Source organism: Erpetoichthys calabaricus, chromosome 3 (genome assembly GCF_900747795.2).
Source record: "Erpetoichthys calabaricus chromosome 3, fErpCal1.3, whole genome shotgun sequence".
Lineage (NCBI taxonomy): Eukaryota > Metazoa > Chordata > Cladistia > Polypteriformes > Polypteridae > Erpetoichthys > Erpetoichthys calabaricus.
The window spans coordinates 43,703,372-43,722,024 of record NC_041396.2 but is presented as its reverse complement, the minus strand read 5'-3'; the positions used below and the strand labels follow the sequence as shown (position 1 = coordinate 43,722,024).

At 43.1% G+C, this 18,653-nt stretch overlaps 1 protein-coding gene across 1 annotated transcript in view; it reads left to right on the top strand.

Moving 5' to 3' along the window:
* Positions 1-10,321: 10,321 nt before the first annotated feature.
* The window catches only part of zgc:158258 (uncharacterized protein LOC791186 homolog), a 52,320-nt gene continuing 43,988 nt past the window's right edge, over positions 10,322-18,653 (top strand). The window contains exon 1 of the mRNA XM_028796705.2: positions 10,322-10,480. The gene's annotated coding sequence lies outside the window, so the exon portion shown is untranslated. The remainder of the gene's footprint in view (positions 10,481-18,653) is intronic.

The following is an 18,653-nucleotide window of genomic DNA, read 5'->3' as shown; positions in this document are numbered from 1 at the left end:
AGCCCCAGGTCTGCGCTACACGCTAGCCTCTTTGCGGTTCTGCCACTTGCGTATGGGGATGTGGATTTAAACAGATTGTTATTTTCGTGGGAATTGTTTACATATGCCTAATAGAACTAACTATTTTACATTACAGCAAGTTATTAACCATATTAAAAATAGTAAAATGTAATAATTTGAAAGTAAATTACGTTTCATGTTGCGTTAGTTATTACATTTTCGTCAATATCGCATTGAATTTTGATTCTGTGTTTGGATTTTCATCATGACAATGCAACGTATAACTGCCTGTGATTGAATTTCGTTTCTTTCTCTGTAATAAATAAAATGACTTTTTCAAATGTTTGTCTCTGAGCTTTGTTAATTGTCTTTGTAAAAGCTATACTAATGGGAAACTGTTAACATTTTAACATGAATGGCAAATCAAAATCTCCTTTGTTGTCTAATGTTATCTGTGGAAGATGTACGACATTACCTTTCTTGGATACATCCTTCTTTCTATAGTAATTTGTGTGGTGGAAGACCAGGCGGTGTTAACGGCTGTAGATTTTCTTCAGAATATTGTAAGTTGTTGTTTTCATCTTCTGCACAATCACCACCAACTGTTTCAGCAGAGTCTATTGATACACATTTAACCAATTTGCCGTGTAACTGATTGTCAATTTTGGCATGAATTCGTTTGACTTCTGCGGTGGGTTGGCACCCTGCCCAGGATTGGTTCCTGCCTAGTGCCCAGTGTTGGCTGGGATTGGCTCCAGCAGACCCCCGTGACCCTGTGTTCGGATGCAGTGGGTTGGAAAATGGATGGATGGATGGATGGATGGATGGATGGATGGATGGATGGATTCATTTGACTTCATCCTTTCTCGGTACTAGGATTGCCCGTGTACTCATTTCTTCTTTTGATAACCCTTCGTGATGAAATTCTTCAATAAGAATTGGACATACCTGTAATACATCTTCTTTAATTAGGAACGTAAAGTGAGGGAAACATTAAAATCTATAAGAGCGGAGTGTGCAGGAACTGTGTTTGTCAAAAGCATTCACAACACTGAGCGGTGAGAGGACTGTGTGTGTGTTTGAATATAGTTGAGAGGAAATCATGGCCAAAGTCTCGTCTCGCGGGACTTGAAAAAATCTCTTGAAAAAAGTCTTGTCTGGTCTCAGGATTTTTTTATATAATAGAGAGATTTTATGCTCTGAGTTAGTTTGCTGCCCTTTAATATACAGTATTAGTACCTTTTATTTAGGTGTTGTCACGCATGTGTGCTTCATGGACATCATCAGAGCTCTGACAAGGTAAGCAATTCCACCCCGAGTCGAGAAGGGGCACTGTAGTTAACACCTTTTATACCCACAGTTCAGAGGGACACCAGCCAGAAGACAAGTGACCTCATTTCTGCATTCCCTATTGAAGCCTCGCCAAGAGGCCACCAGAAGAAAAACGTTCATTACAAACCTACAACTGACACAACTGGAGTTCCCAACTCACCACCTTTAAACGCCATCATTAAACATCATTCCAACTCTTCGTATGGAATCCTTTCTTTGATTTTACAGTGTTCATTCTCTACTCCTCTGTTCACCCTGCGTGACAAAGGTGGCTTCTGCATCTAACCCGGTAGCAGCTAATTATTAAACTTTTTTTCTGAAGTTAGCATCTAGGAAGGCAGATTTCAAACCACAAGGTCAGGGAATTCAATTGCACTTGTCTCGTTCAGTGTGAGCTAACTAATGAAGCTTGTAAGTACTTTGTCACTTTGTCTGATACTGTATTGTCTCAAAAGGGCCAATGACGGTCGAATTTGTAAAATCCAGCCAGCCTGCCATCATTCCTTAATCCGATGTGGTGAAGTGATTTCCACGTAGTATTTGTGGTATTTTGAATTGTAAATGCTTATAATAGAGTGTGGAGGGCGGCACGGTGGCGCAGTGGTAGAGCTGCTGCTTCGCAGTTAGGAGACCCGGGTTCGCTTCCGGGGTCCTCCCTGCGTGGAGTTTGCATGTTCTCCCCGTGTCTGTGTGGGTTTCCTCCGGGCGCTCTGGTTTCCTCCCACAGTCCAAAGACATGCAGGTTAGGTGGATTGGCGATTCTAAATTGGCCCTAGTGTGTACTTGGTGTGTGGGTGTGTTTGTGTGTGTCCTGCGGTGGGTTGGCACCCTGCCCAGGATTGGTTCCTGCCTTGTGCCCTGTGTTGGCTGGGATTGGCTCCAGCAGACCCCCGTGACCCTGTGTTCGGATTCAGCAGGTTGGACAATGGATGGATGGCTAATAGAGTGTAAGCTGAGAGTGTGAACCTGTTGTAAGACATATTGTGGTGTCACCACTTGAACAGTTACCAGTGTAAAGACAGAACAAGATACATGAAAGAGAGCTGAGCTCCAATTAGGAAACTTCATTGACTTGGCTGCTGTTTTAGCCAAAATTATCAGCAAAATGACTGGTAAGAGTAGTACTGCAGTGCTGCCATGTGTCAACGCACTTCAAGAACAAAACCAGAGCTGCACGAAGGGGAACTCGGCTCCTGGAGGTCCACAGTGGCTGCAGGTTTTTGCTTTAAACAAATCGGAATTAAACCCATTTATTTACTACCAAAGCAATATGTTTTGGGGATTAGTTTTAGTTAACTTGTTTGCTACAATTCTGAACCCTTAAGTGCCTATTTTAGTTTTAAATAACTGCATTAAGGTTTTAATTGTTGCCTGTTTTCCTAACCAGCCATCCGTTAATAATGAGGTGCAAATGACAAAGGAACCACTGTCTTCTGTATAAACCTGTGCACACGCATCTGAAGTGTCTGTGTCAATGTTTTAAAACAAATAAAAAAGAAGGGAAGGACCAAGATGTACAAATCTGTACCGGACCACAAATATATGGATAATATTCTCAGAAATAAAAATGACAAAAGAAGAATGGAAGCACTAACAAGCCATATAATTAAATACCAAGTTTCATTATCTACTAGGCCTGATTTCTAATTACAAAAATGGTTGGAATGAAAACCTGCCCCACTGTGGACCCCCAGGACCGAACCTGAGGTCTAGCAGCAGACCTCCAGAGCTCTACAATTCAGATTACACACTTTTTCACATTGTTTACAGTGCCACACCTGCTTGGCACTCGTCCTTATTCACGAGTCAGATATCTCTCTCACAACCCTAATTTTAACAATAGCATAAAGATGTTTTATGAGAATGAAACGCAAGCTACGCCTTCAAAATGGGTGTGTTGAGAAAGACGGGAATAACTGGGCTCCTCATGCAACATCACTGAAGCGTAATGTAAAGACCACTAAACATGACAGCTTGTGCTTAGTTTGATTAGCTCCTCAGCGGAGCAGAGCTCTGAAGTATAGCTAGACTCTGCTGGGGTATCCTCTCGCTATAAAGTCTGCTGCTAAAATAATGAGATTGTGCTTCTTCTTCTTTTTTCATGAGCATATTTTGCACTCAGTGGTGCATTGCTGCCATTTCTTTCAATGGAGATTGTAACATCCTTATATCCTCTTACTCAGTCCTGTTCATTTTAAACGTTTTGGTATTTTATCATTTTATCGCCCTTTTACTAGACAATCCCAATATACACCGCTCAAAAAAAATTAAAGGAACCCTTCTTACTCAGAGTATAGCATCAAGTCAGTGAAACTTCTGGGCTATTGATCTGGCCAGTTAAGTAGCAGAGGGGCTTGTTGATTAGTTTCAGCTGCTTTGGTGTTAATGAAATTAACAACAGGTGCACTAGAGGGGGCAGCACGGTGGCACAGTGGGTAGCGCTGCTGCCTCGCAGTTAGGAGACCTGGTTCACTTCCCAGGTCCTCCCTGCGTGGAGTTTGCATGTTCTCCCCGTGTCTGCGTGGGTTTCTTCCGGGTGCACTGGTTTCCTCCCACAGTCCAAAGACATGCAGGTTAGGTGGATTGGCGAGCCTAAATCATCCCTAATGTGTGCTTGGTGTGTGGGTGTGTGTGCCCTGCGGTGGGCTGGCACCCTGCCTGGGGTTTGTTTCCTGCCTTGCACCCTGTGTTGGCTGAGATTGGCTCAAGCAGACCCCCGTGACCCTGTAGTTAGATTAAAGCAGGTTGGATAATGGATGGATGGATGCACTAGAGGGGCAACAATGAGATGACCACCAAACCAGGAATGGATTAACAGGTGGAGGCCGCTGACATTTTTCCCTCCTCATCTTTTCTGACAGTTTTTTCACTAGTTTTGCATTTGGCTACGGTCAGTGTCACTACTGGTAGCATGAGGCGATACCTGGACCCTCCAGAGGTTACACAGGTAGTCCAACTTCTCCTGGATGGCACATCAATACCTGCCATGGCCAGAAGGTTTACTGTGTGTCCCAGCACAGTCTCAAGGGCATGGAGGAGATTCCAGGAGACAGGCAGTTACTCTAGGAGAGCTGGACAGGGCCGTAGAAGGTCCTTAACTCATCAGCAGGACCAGTATCTGCTCCTTTGGGCAAGGAGGAACAGGACGAGCACAGTCAGAGCCTACAAAATGACCTCCAGCAGGCCACTGGTGTGAATGTCTCTGACCAAACAATCAGAAACAGACTTCATGAGGGTGGCCTGATGGCCCAACGTCCTCCAGTGGGTCCTGTGCTCACTGCACAGCACCGTGGAGCTTGATTGGCATTTGCCATAAAATACCAGAATTGGTAGGTCCACCACTGGTACCCTGTGCTTTTCTCAAATGAGAGCAGGTTCACCCTGAGCACATGTGACAGACATGAAAGGGTTTGGAGACCCCGTGGAGAACGTTATGCTGTCTGTAACATCGTTCAGCATGATTGGTTTGGTGGTCGATTAGTGATAGTCTGGGGAGGAATATTCATGGAGGGATGCACAGACCACTATAGTAGACAACGGCACCTTGACTGCCATTACGTATCAGGATGAAATCCTTGGACCCATTGTCAGACCCAACGCTGGTGCAGTGGGTTCTGGGTTCCTCCTGGTGCACAACAATACCCGGCCTCATGTGGCGAGAGTATGCAGGCAGTTCCTGGAGGATGAAGGAATTGATACCATTGATTGGCCCCCACACTCACTCGCCTGAACTAAATCCAATAGAACACCTCTAGGACAATATGTTTCGGTCCATCCAACGCCACCAGGTTGCACCTCAGACTGTCCAGGAGCTCAGTGATGCCCTGGTCCAGATCTGGGTGGAGATCCCTCAGGACACCATGCGTCGTCTCATTAGGAGCATGCCCCCCCACCCCACCCACCCCCCAGATGTTGTCAGGCATGCATACAAGCACATGGGGGCCATACAAACTACTGAGTACGATTTGGAGTTGCTGCAATGAAATTTTGGCAAAATGGACTAGTCTGCCGCATCATTTTTTACTTTGATTTTCGGGGTGTCTTTGAATTCAGTCCTCTGTAGGTTAATAATTTTCATTTCCATCAAACGATGTGGCATCCCTTTCGTTCCTAACACATTACGTTCCTAACTCTTTGCGGTTCTGCCACTCGCGTATGGGGATGCGGATGTACAATTTAAACAGATTTTAATTTTCATGTGAAGTGTTACATTTGCATCAACGTGACGTATAACTGCCCGTGACTGAATTTCGTTTCTTTCTCTCTACTAAATAAAACGACTTTTTCGAACGTTTGTCTCTGAAATTTGTTAATTATCTTTGCAAAAACTATTCTAACGGGAAACTGTTAATGTTTTAATACGAATGGCATTTCAAGATTTCCTTTGGTGTCTGTTATGCGCGGAAGATGTACTACATTACCTTTCTTGGATACATCCTTCTTTCTACAGTAATTTGTGCTGTGGAAGACAAGATGATGTTAACGATTGTAGATATTCTTCGTGATATTGTAAGTTGTTGTTTTCATCTTCCACACGATCACCACCAACTGTTTCAGCAGAGTCTATTGATACGCATTTAACCATTTTGCTGTGTTACTGATCAACATTTTTGGTGTTAATTTGTTTGACTTCCTCGTTTCTCGATGCTAGGATTGCCTGTGCACTCATTTCCTCTGTTGATGAAATTCTTCAATAAGATTTGGACAGGGCAGCACGGTGGCACAGTGGGTAGCGCTGCTGCCTCGCAGTTGGGAGATCTGGGGACCTGGGTTCGCTTCCCGGGTCCTCCCTGCGTGGAGTTTGCATGTTCTCCCCGTGTCTACGTGGGTTTCCTCCGGGTGCTCTGGTTTCCTCCCACAGTCCAAAGACATGCAGGTTAGGTGGATTGGCGATTCTAAATTGGCCCTAGTGTGTGCTTGGTGTGTTTGTGTGTGTCCTGTGGTGTGTTGGCACCCTGCCCGGGATTGGTTCCTGCCTTGTGCCCTGTGTTGGCTGGGATTGGCTCCAGCAGACCCCTGTGACCCTGTGTTCGGATTCAGCAGGTTGGAAAATGGATGGATGGATGAAGATTTGGACATAATACGTCTTTAATTGGGAGCTTAAAGTGAAGAAAACGTTAAAATATATAAGAGGCGCAGGAAGTGTGTCTGACAAAAGCATTCACAAGACTGAGAGGTGAGAGTACTGTGGTCTTGGTTGAAAATGGTTGATAGGAGGGTGTGACTTGAAAAAATCTTAAGGCAATTTTCTCGTCTTGCAAGACTTGAAAAAATCTTTTCCAAAAAGTCTTGTTTCCTGAAAAGTCTTGTTGTGTCGAAAGATTCTTTTATATAATAGAGAGATATTACATAAATAATTAGCTTGGCAAAGGATGCCAAGACTGCAGACTAATTTAGTAATGCTGGATAGAAGCAATAAGACATGCCAGGAGAGTCTGGCTGCAGACATTCGCTCTCAGGCCAGAAGTGATGCTTCACAGTTGTCAGAAATCAGGTTACATCCAAACATCAGGCTGGTAGGCCTTACATCAGAGAAGCTAAACAAAATGATAAGTACAATTTATTTAATAAGTTAGAACATACAGAAGAAATGGTGGGCAGCGTTCTATAGTGGCTAAGCCACTGGACCATACTATCCAAAGGTTTTTGGTTTATTTCACGCCTTCCACCTTTAGTGATCCTGAGCATGTCACTTAATCTGCCTGGAATTAAACTGTAAACACTGTATGTCTGCAATTGAACGGTATCCTGGACCCCTACGTCTTCCTTGATGAAGACACCGTATAATAATAATAAACACCAAATGGATACTTTGTCTTAGCAAGCTCCCATTGATTGCACCAATGAAGGTAACTTTCATCAGTGGCCACTTTTATTTTTTTTAATCAATGTTAGAAGAGTGAAAAAGCTAAGCTGTAGTTGCAGATGGCAAATAATATTTTTTTGTAAGATTAGGTAGACTTTATTATCCATCCATCCATTTTCCAACCGGCTGAATCCGAACACAGGGTCACGGGGGTCTGCTGGAGCCAATCCCAGCCAACACAGGGCACAAGGCAGGAACCAATCCCGGGCAGGGTGCCAATCCACCGCAGGACACACACAAACACACCAAGCACACACTAGGGCCAATTTAGAATTGCCAATCCACCTAACCTGCATGTCTTTGGACTGTGGGAGGAAACCGGAGCACCCGGAGGAAACCCACGCAGACACGGGGAGAAACTCCACGCAGGGAGGACCCGGGAAGCGAACCCGGGTCCCCAGGTCTCCCAACTGCGAGGCAGCAGCGCTACCCACTGCGCCACCGTGCCGTCCGACTTTATTATCCCAGAGGCAAATTTGTTTGCAACATGAAAGTACAAAAACAGAACACATTGTTGCAGAGATCCAAGAGATAAAGAAAGGCACAACATTTGACAACCAATGTTATTGCATAAACACACATTCACGATCAATACAAAGAAAAATAATGACTTTCAACAGGACATAAAGTACAAATGCAGAATTTAACATTTAGCAGCATCCCTGTAAGTAACAGAACTGATAATGCTCTTAACTCTAGGAATAAAAGAGTTTTTAATCTTGTTGTTCTTTATCTTTTGAAACTTAAATCTGGGCGGCACGGTGGCGCAGTGGGTAGCGCTGCTGCCTCGCAGTTGGGAGACCTGGGGTCCCGGGTTCGCTTCCCGGGTCCTCCCTGCGTGGAGTTTGCATGTTCTCCCCGTGTCTGCGTGGGTTTCCTCCGGGCGCTCCGGTTTCCTCCCACTGTCCAAAGACATGCAAGTTAGGTGGATTGGCGATTCTAAATTGGCCCTAGTGTGTGCTTGGTGTGTGGGTGTATTTGTGTGTGTCCTGCGGTGGGTTGGCACCCTGCCCGGGATTGGTTCCTGCCTTGTGCCCTGTGTTGGCTGAGATTGGCTCCAGCAGACCCCCGTGACCCTGTGTTCGGATTCAGCGGGTTGGAAAATGGATGGATGGAACTTAAATCTGCGTCCTGATGGTAACATGTGGAATTTCGAGCAAAGAGGATGGCGACTGTCTGACAGAACTGAGTGGCTTTCTTTCTAAACTGTTTCCAATACATTTCAGTGATTCAGGTCTGCTGTGAACCAATAATTTACTGCTAATATTTATAATGTTGTTAAGATGATTTATATTCTTATTGCTGAGGTTGCAAACCAACGGATAAAAGCAAATGTAACAATGGATTCAATAAAAGACTTTAAAAACTGTCATTATGGTTTTGTTCACTTTAAAACAGTTGTGTTTCCTAAGAAGTAGAAGATGTGACTCCAGACCAAATCTGGAGAGGGCAGTAGTCCAACACTGGGCCAACTAAAGCCACCAGTCAACACAAACCTCAGCACCTGTACTGTAGAAGGAGCTGACTTTGCAAGTCAATTTGACCCACGTACCCGCATTGGGCTGGGCAACCTTAGCTCTCTCTTAAAAAAGGCATCTATCATTTCTCAAAACTGTGAAAAGTTAGGGTGGCCCAACAGCAATGGTTTACAGTGCCAATTAAAAATGACAGTAAATCCCATTGATTAGAAATGGGACATGTCAACTTTGTCCATCAATTTCACCCAGATACTCACATTGTGCCAGGCAAAACTCAACTGAAATTTATCAAATATATGTTTTTTTTTTTTATTGTGAAAAATGGGTGGTCCAATGGCATTTAACCTTTACAATACCCATATAAAATCACAGTAAATCCCAATAATTACAGTAGATATGGGAATGTACCAACATTGCGTATCAATTTCAATCAGGTACTTGTATTGGGCTGTGCAAAACTCAACTGCATTGTAACAAAGGCTTCTATATTTTCTCAGATTTGTGAAAATGAGGGTGACCTGATGGCATTTAACCCTTTACCATGCCCATAAGACATCACAGTCTTCTTTTTTCGGCTGCTCCTGTTAGAGGTTGCCACAGCGGATCATCTTCTTCCGTATCTTTCTGTCCTCTGCATCTTGTTCTGTTACATAAGATATCACAGTAAATCCCAATAATATGGGAATGTGCCAACTTTGCCAGGCAGTTTCACTCGGGTACTTGCATTGGGCTGGCCCAACCTCAACTGCAGTTTAACAAAGGCTTCTGTATTTTCACAATACTGTTACAATTAGTATGGCCCAACATAATGTAACTCATTTGCACCCGTGCAGGTTTAAAATGTGGCATATTGATTTTTTTCAACTAATAGATCAATTGCAGAATATTGTGTCTTTCTGCTAACGTTGAATAAGTAACTGGTTTGCACAAGCTGTCTGAATTAGTAGCTGACTGGAAGCTAATAAGTAGCTTGGAGGGAATTAAGTAGCTGTGAGACTGTTAACTTCAATTTCATGGAAACTGCAGTGCCTGGAGAATACTCTGTAGAGACGGGGACACAGCCATAATGTGAACTGGTGCTGTCAGGAAAGAATAAAAATAAATAAAAAATATATATTTTTAATATTTATATATAATATTTAATGATTTATTATATATACATATATACACAGTATATGAAATCATATATTTATATATAATATTTAATGATTTATTATATATACATATATACACAGTATATGAAAACAATGTGTTATTGTCTTTCTCTACTACGTTTCCTCTTTCCAAGTTTCCTCTTATGTAACGATCAAAAGTCTCCCATCATCATAACTTACTATCAATTTCACATCCCGTTACCCTTTTTTGCACAATATCTCTCATATCACCGTTTTCTGCATCTAGAAAAAAAAAAGTTAAAACCACAAGCGATCAGAAACATGACGCCAAATTCGGTTAGAGGCGGCTTCGCTCGCGAATACGCTGCCTCGAGTTGGTTTGAAAGCGTCTGTACGGACCAGCGCATTCCCGCGAATGTTTACTGCTGAACTCGAAAACCGGACTGGAGCGTCCGAAGCTCTAGACAAGCAAGGCAGACAGGAAGGGGATTGGCCGGCATGTTCTTAATGGGCGGAGCCCGACCTGTCATTGGCGACTGCGAAACTGGGTGAAGTCGGTCATATGAGGATTTACCTGTTACAGGTGATTTAGCAAGCTCTCCCTTGGGAGTTGCTTTCAGCTGGTTTTGCTTGAGTAAATTTATCGAGGTTGGTGAAATAAAGTAAACGCAAGCGTGACAGCACAACAGGTAAGAAACACTTACAATACGCGACGTAACTAGACAAAAATGTTTACTAGCTCATCTAAGCAATGCGACATGGTTAGTGGGGCTGTGATTTTGCCTGAATCGGATTTACATACGACGGTTACTTTTGAAGTTGAAACCGCTCTGCTAAATGGGGTTTTTATCTTGGGAGAATTTGACGACATGGCCCCCGGCTCTTAACTTGGGGTTTTCGTTGCTAAATATTGAGCGATTTAGTCTAGCCGCGCCCAGTGAGAATGCCTTTTGCTCAACAGCCTAAGAACTTTATCCCAAGAATTGTCAAAACATTTCGAATGAGCACGCCCGCCCGCCCTCTGCTAGTGTCCCCTTTTCGCCCCGAGATCTCTTGAAGTGGCAGACTCGGAGCACGTTTCGTCAACGTTCTCCTCATATATTAAGGATCGCGGGTAGGCTTGTTACGGGAACTCGCATAGCTGGGTCGGGACGACCGCACTTTGCCCCTGCAAGTGAAAGCCCTCGGTTGACGGGGTGACAGACATCCGAGTGCACTGGTCTACTGGAATGCGCGACTGTGTTTTGATTTCGAAGCAGTTATTAATTAAACCGCATACGCACTGCGATTTGTACAACTGTTCTGTAATACCAAATCGAGTAGGAGAAATTATGCGTCGTAATATTTTTTTCCTGCTACTGATAGTCTCTAAAGAAAAGGGCGCATGCTTTGTTACGCACGAATCCCGCGTGAGCACCTCGTATAATAGCTAGACGTGTTCAGTTTGTGCTAAAATACTAATCGGCCACACACATTTAAGTAAGTTTCTGTCATAATCGAAAACAAGACGGAGTCTGGGATTACAGATGACTGCCGCTCCTCCTGGTGCTTCGTTTAGCTTTGTATGTATTTTCTGAACCCCAGTGTTACTGTACGCGACACACCGTCAGGTCGAGCGTATTTAGAGGCTTTTCTGTTCATTTTAACTTTGTTTTATGTTGATAGATGGACACTGTTAAATTCAATTTATATAGAACCCCTTTTTTCTTCCTGTGTGTATATTCACTGTTTAAGTGGTATTTTGTAAAGTTTGCAATTTGATTTATTTGTGGACTTGTTGCAGCCTTCTCGGTCTGCACTGAGTGAGGGGCATTATTCAAAAAAAAAAATAAATAAATAAACTGAATTGATTTTTGTTTTCCTCCAAATTGTCATTTTTCCTTACATATAGCCATGCTGAGACATAACTTTCTTGATAGCAACAACCCTAATTATATATTAAAGGCCCAATACACTGAGTCACCAGCTAACTTCACGCACGCACCATTTAGGCGTCATGTGAGAATGCATGTTGCATAATTCAGGTAACACATATTTTACTAAATTCCAGAGGTGGCAAAGCGAGAATATGTTAGCAGTGAAGCAAATGGCTGTTCCAGTACTTTCATCTGTGGCATGTTCAGGTTGGGCCTCCTCCAAATTGGTGTGTGCTCATTTCTCCTAAGATTTGCTCTCTTATCTTTATTGCTCTGTGTTTTGTGTTCATGCTGTGCTTTTTGAGCTGTAATGTTAATTGTTCTGTGGCCGTGTTCATGATCACTATAAAAGTCCATCTGGCACAAATTAGTCAGTGTTTGATTTTCCTGTCACCACACTCTTAAAATCTCGTTCTTTTAATGGCACTTTAGTGGGTTGTGTGGTTACACAATTCATTCTAGGAAGGGATCGTTGCAAACGCAACGGGTTCTTTGGGCTTTGAAATGGTTCCTTGTACGTGAACAAAGTGGAGATCTTCAATGTACAGCAACCTATGTTAATATGTGCAACAGGAGCGCTTTTAAAATCATGAACCCATTTCACAATTCTGTTTTCATTGTTCTTGGATATTCATGGAACCTGTCACAGATCTAAATGAATGAGGAGTTTTTTTTTCCAGAACATTCTTGAGGATGGTTCTTTTAGGAACCAAAGATGTTTCCCCTATTGGCACTTTTACTTTCAAGGGTGTACGTCAGCAGGGTTCAGTCCAAGGCCTGGTAACATCAGTGTCGCATTTGAATTTTTTGGTATCCTAGTGATATTTATTTTTAAAATAATCTGGTTTTCTCCCATGACCATGCTAAGTTAATTAAAATGGAAGGAAGGATTGCTGGAGTCTGCTGCACAATGGACTGGTTCTCCTAGCAGGGTTGGCTCTTTCCTTGCACCTACTGCTTCTTGGGAAAGGAGAGTTAGAAAACGGATTGATGGATTCACTCACTTCAAACAGAAACATGCCCTCAGGTTAAACTGGAGTCACCTTTTCCCACATAATGTCAGTTCACTATTGCTTGATGACTTGGCAATACAATGAAATAAGCTTCATGCATCCATTTTCTAACCTGCTTATCCAGTATTGGGTTGGGCAGCAGTGCTGAAGCCTCTCCCAGCAGCACTGGGCACAAATTGGGAACCAACCCTGGATGACGCAATTAGTGCATCACTGAGCTTGCTCACTGACATCTGGACTTTTTTTTTTTTTTTAATTGACGTTACCTTCTAGACTTTGCCTTGTAAGAAAAAAACAATTCCATGCCAACTGCGTACAGAGAGCATCTGGTCCTGAAACCAGATACCAAAATGAAAGCATTGTGACAAATATTTTTGCATGTGGGCGTCACGTCACACGGCCAGCTCTGTGGACTCGTGAATGCCCAGTCAATGTTTTCCAATCACATCCTAAACGTGCATAGAAAGGCTGATTGGAAATTCTAAACTTGCTCTTATATGGATATGGGATTCTGTGCCCTGCAATTGCCTGGTATGATTGGCATTTACATGGCACCCATTGCTGCCAGGACAGATTCTGGCTCCCATTGACTCTGAATTGGATTCCAGTTTAAGCATAATGTGATCTTCTCCATGGCACGGTCGCAATGGTTTTCTTATTAGAACCAGCCCAGCAAGCTTGACAATCCTATTCACCTCATTTTTGTTTTCCCTAAATAAAGTTCGGTTGAGACCCTCAAATCAAACTTTGCTGACCCACGATCATTAGGCCTGTGATCCATCACACCCTGATGGCAAGCGCTTTCACATTATGGTGGGTTATGGCTGGGGTGGAAGAACTTCGTGGAGCTGCCCTTGAGCCAAAGAAACAGGTGACCTGTGTAAGGCTCATTTGTCTCTTCTTGTCAAAAAGCATTATTTTTATAATGTACTCGTGTAGCCTCTGATTTATTTTATAGTTGGTAGGCAGTGTTGCTCAGTGGTTTAGTAAAAAGGGCTGCAAACCACAAGTTGAAGGTTCAATTTATGCCTTTGATCCTCTGTGGATCTCTGAGTAAGTCCTCCACCCGCCACAGGTCCAAGTCACACTGTGCACGTGTAAAGTGCTGTGCAATGGCACTGCTATACACAGACGCTACTATATAGAAATGAATGAATGTCTGGTCGTCAGCATGATTATTACAATGCTGCTAACTAGAGAAGAAGGCCCAAGCAGGTTAAGGGACTTGCATATAGGAGTCATGAGCGAGGTTTAAACGGGTCAGGTTTTTTGGCACTGAAGTCATCCTGTTCACCGTTTGACCACACTTCCTGCCATTATAACTCGGCCTGAGTCGCTGAAGACTGCAGCAGATGGATTATATAACGCAACGTTCTCAAAAGCGGCTTAATCCAATTGTGTGTTACGGGGAGCCGGACTCAGTTCTGGGTGATTAAACTCATTTGTGTTTATGATTAAAACTGTATACATGGTTTATTTAAACATTTAAAAAAATGTTTACAATGAAGGGCTGTTTTTTTATTGTTTAAGTCTTATAATGGATTAGCACTTTAAGTTGTATGTATTGTTAGGCAAAATGTAGGAATTTCCTCATAAGAATGAGTTGATGACCCCGGCTGTCTCCCTTCTCCCAGTGTGGTGAACTCCACAAGCAAACGTACAGTAAGCGTCTGTGTTTGTCTGCTCTGAAAGATGTCACTCAAGCATTTTTTTTTTGTGTTACCTGTGGTTGTGTCATGACGGTGTGACATCTCTTCAGGGAGGAACTAGGTGATACGTGTCATTTGCATTATGTCCTAAATTGCAAGCCCTCTTGGACACAATAGCATTTTAGAGGTGTGGAGTTTCATCAAACGTGCGTATGAATCACAAGTGACAGATGGGATGAGACTAGGGCCCTGTTTATTTTTTCTTTTTCTTGTGTCTGTCTTGTTTCGTGGCAGGGTGTCATCTGAGGCTGAGCTTATGCCCAGGATTGTGGAAGGATTAAAAAGAAATATCCTGCAGCAGTCTATTATATTACAATTATATAGTGCCTTTTTGAGACTTGTGTGGGTCAGAGAATTAATTAATATCACAATCTATGCAACTAGCAAAGTTAATGGGCTTTGGAAGAATAAAATGTAACTCCATTATACAATATATTACATTGTATTACCCTTAAATTTGTTGCATTTGTGGATGGATGGAAGGACATTCATGGACCTCAAGGAAGTGTTAGGGTAACCCTAACCCTGTTTTAATCCTAACATAAGTAATAACAAACTAAAAGAACGCTCAGTGGCTTTACAGGCAATTTTAAACAGAAACAAAAAGGAGTCTTTGTGACGTTCTTTAAAGGTATTGGCTCGACAAAGCGGGTCTTTGTCAGGAGCACCGTGTTGCTGGCAGTATGGGTCCAAAATGAGACCCTTTCTCTGGGGCATCTGCTCCTTTATAGTCCTCCAGCCGGCAGTGCTGAGTCAATTTCCCTCAGTGGGCATCTTCTTGCTGCTGTGGGTGACAAGAGACAACAAGGTTAGCCACTGTGCCCCCATTCCCCCCCCCCCGGGTGGTATCACTTACCTCCAATTAACCTAAAAGGCGATTCTTCAACAAGCATATGTGACAGCACATACTGTAACTACTCTTAGTAGTCTTGGTTTATCCTTCTGGTGCAAAAACTCTAAATTTGAAATAAAAACACTCTGGAGACGGTATGACTTCACCTGAAGTGGCTTGGGGCCCAGAACAATAATAGTGAGGGATAGGCTTGATGACGAGAATGAAATGTAACGGGTGGCATTCAAACTTGGACTTCTCGGTTGAAAGGCAAGCATGCCAACCATCCCACCACCATCCCAGCCTGCATGGTATTGTTTCTCTGTAGACCGATCATACTGTGGTATTTCTTGTCCCACACTCCTACCCAAGCCATTCCTGGCTGAACGTTATACATCATAAACTTGACTTTTATGATGAGAAGAACCAAAGTCTACACAAGAACCGTTAAGGCAGAGAATATGCTTTATAAGTATGAAGACGTTAATTGTCAGCATTGCTCCCTAAAAGCCTTTCATGTTCATTGCACTGGAGATCATAAATGTTGCAATCAATTAAAATGCTTCACCTCTTAGGAATACGAAGGGGACATGTCCACATCCTGAGCCCAAGGGGGCCCGCCTTTGTTTTCTGGCCTTTCCTGGAGTGCACAACTACAAAGACATTTTTACGATGCACACTAATTCTGGAGCTAAGAGTAACGTGTGTTTAGAATGGTTGCAGTGAAGAACATGGGGCTGTCGTTTTGGTTCAGTAGGTCTGGCCTGCCCACCCCCACTCACTCACCCCTTTTAAGATGACTGGGGTCTATCACAAGCTATTTGTTTTACTTTATGGGTGGCTGTGGCCTCTCTGAGCGAGTGCATTGCAAGGCACTCGTCTGGAACTTCAAGGCCCTGCAGTTTACACCATCTCATCAGGCTAACAACGCTGCAGTACACCAAGAGCTTTCCAGATATGCAGAACACTGAAATCCTGTTTATTAATAGGATTTTGTCTCTGCTGTTGTTTTTCACATATCCATCTGACAGCGTTTTAAACCTATACGCTCTGCGCTCTTCTATAGCGAACATCACCTCAAGGAATTTTGTCGACTTCTGAGGCTGTCTGCAATCTTTGATGATGATCTTTTACAAATGGAGCAGAGGCAAGTTAAGTGACTTGGTCAGGGTCACACAGGAGGTCGAATACCAGCATAGAACTGTCCAGTTCCTTAGTTTCTAAACCACACCATCTGTTAGTTTGTTTTAATCCAGAAAGATCATTTTTATTTATTTAATTTAAAAGCATTTGCAATTAACATAAAGGCAGCAGTCCTTCACATACACGGTTGGGTGCTGGGGAGGCAGCATAAAGAAGAAGGACGCCTCCACGCCTGGACAAACTGGTGAGGAAGGCAGGCTTTATTGTAGGCACGGAGCTGGACAGTTTGACATCTGTGGCAGAGCGACGGGCACTGAGCAGGCTCCTGTCAGTAATGGAGAATCCACTGCATCCACTAAACAGTGTCATCTCCAGACAGAGGAGCAGCTTCAGTGACAGACTGCTGTCAATGTCCTGCTCCACTGACAGACTGAGGAGATCGTTCCTCCCCCACACTGGGGGGGGGGGGGGGTGGTATCAGGGGCTGGTAAACGTTAACATTATTAAGTTATTGTCTGTCTGTATACCTGTTATTAATCTTTAATATTGTTCTTTATCAGTATGCTGCTGCTGGAGTATGTGAATTTCCCCTTGGGATTAATAAAGATTCTATCTAAAATATCACTGCTTCTTTAAAATGTGGATTCATTTTTGCATTTGTGCTGTATTATAATTGGCCTGAATGCTAAAAACATTCAGGAGTTTAAATTTGAAAGAGTTATAATAGTTGACGTGACTTAAAATGGACAGGATGACTAGTCTCCTATGTGGTATGACAGCAACAAACATCGTAGCCAAACTAGATATGTGTGCTACTGGACAGCATTGTAACATGGTGGCTAGTGCTGCTGCTGTATGGATCAGTGCCCGGCTCTTGTCTGTGTGGAGTTTCTATGTTTTCTCCATGTCTCGATAGGTTTTTTTTTTCTGCTAGATTCCCAAGACATACAAATAAAGTTAATTGGTAATTCCAAATTGGCCCTACGGGGGGTTTCTGGGCTCTGTGATGGACTGGCTCCTGCCACCTGCAACCCTGAATTGGATTATGCTGGTTTGCTAATGTTACTTGTCTTACATTTCTGACTGTAGAGACCTTTTTAAATTAAAACTGCATACAAAGCTGTTTGAATAAGAAAAGTACTGCTGAACAAAAATGAATATATTTAACTGTTTAATATGTAATGTTCTGTCGCAGGGCGGCATGGTAGCACAGTGCTGCATGGAGTTTGCATGTACTACCCTTGTCTGCTTTGCTTTTCACTGGGTTTCCACTATCCAAAGATGAGCAAGTTAATCCGGTGTCACATTACGTGTACCTGTAGTCATGGCGTATATCAGATTTGCCGAACACAGTTGCTGAACTCCATTCTGGACCAACATGACTGAAAACCTGTCTGATTTTGTCGGAGGGAGTTGCTGGGCATGTCTTATTAAACGACTGCATTCAGGGGAGCACACGGCCGACGGACTCTGACTGGCTAAGATTATATAAATGAATGCAACGACTAAAAATCTCTGCAAAACTCGTCAAATGTAACACCGCATTGAAGTGGATTGATGATACTAAATTGAACCTAGAATCGTCGGGTAGAGGGGTCCTTTCATCGGATTGGCTGTCCAAGCGCCGTGGAATGGCCAATGGGGGTGGGGGAGGGGTAGCTTGATGGCTGAGATCTCCAGGACTCTAAACAAATCCAAATCATATCATGTGATATCATCTACTGTTAAATTCTGCTCTGTACTTGTAATATTTTTATTTTACTATTATATTGTACTAGGGGGTTCCCACCTGCTCGCTTTGCCTGCCAGCCACTTCGTGTCTCTGCCGCTCGTGTTGTGAAGAGGGGGGCTGAACACACCCCAAGGAGACATGGTCGCTCCTCCGTAACCCCCTCTTAAACGGTGATACAATGGGAAACAAATATGTTTTATTTTTTTACTTCCTCTTTGCTAGCTTGCTGCTGCCATGTCGTGTGACCTGCATCTCACGTGGTGCTTCGAACATTTAAAAGCCTGTACAGCAGCTGTCCTGCTCTTTGTCTTTTATTTCTAGCCCCAGGCCTGGTTAAATCTCTTGGCACAAAGTCTTGTCTCATGGGACGCGAGTTCTTGATATTTTTTTAGTTAATAATTAAAAAAACGGAATAAGAATCTGAAATTCTAACAACATCACATTAAAGTTCGATAAATTCTGGAAAGAATGATACCAAACATATATACGGTATGTAGGTTTTAAAATAAGCCCGAGT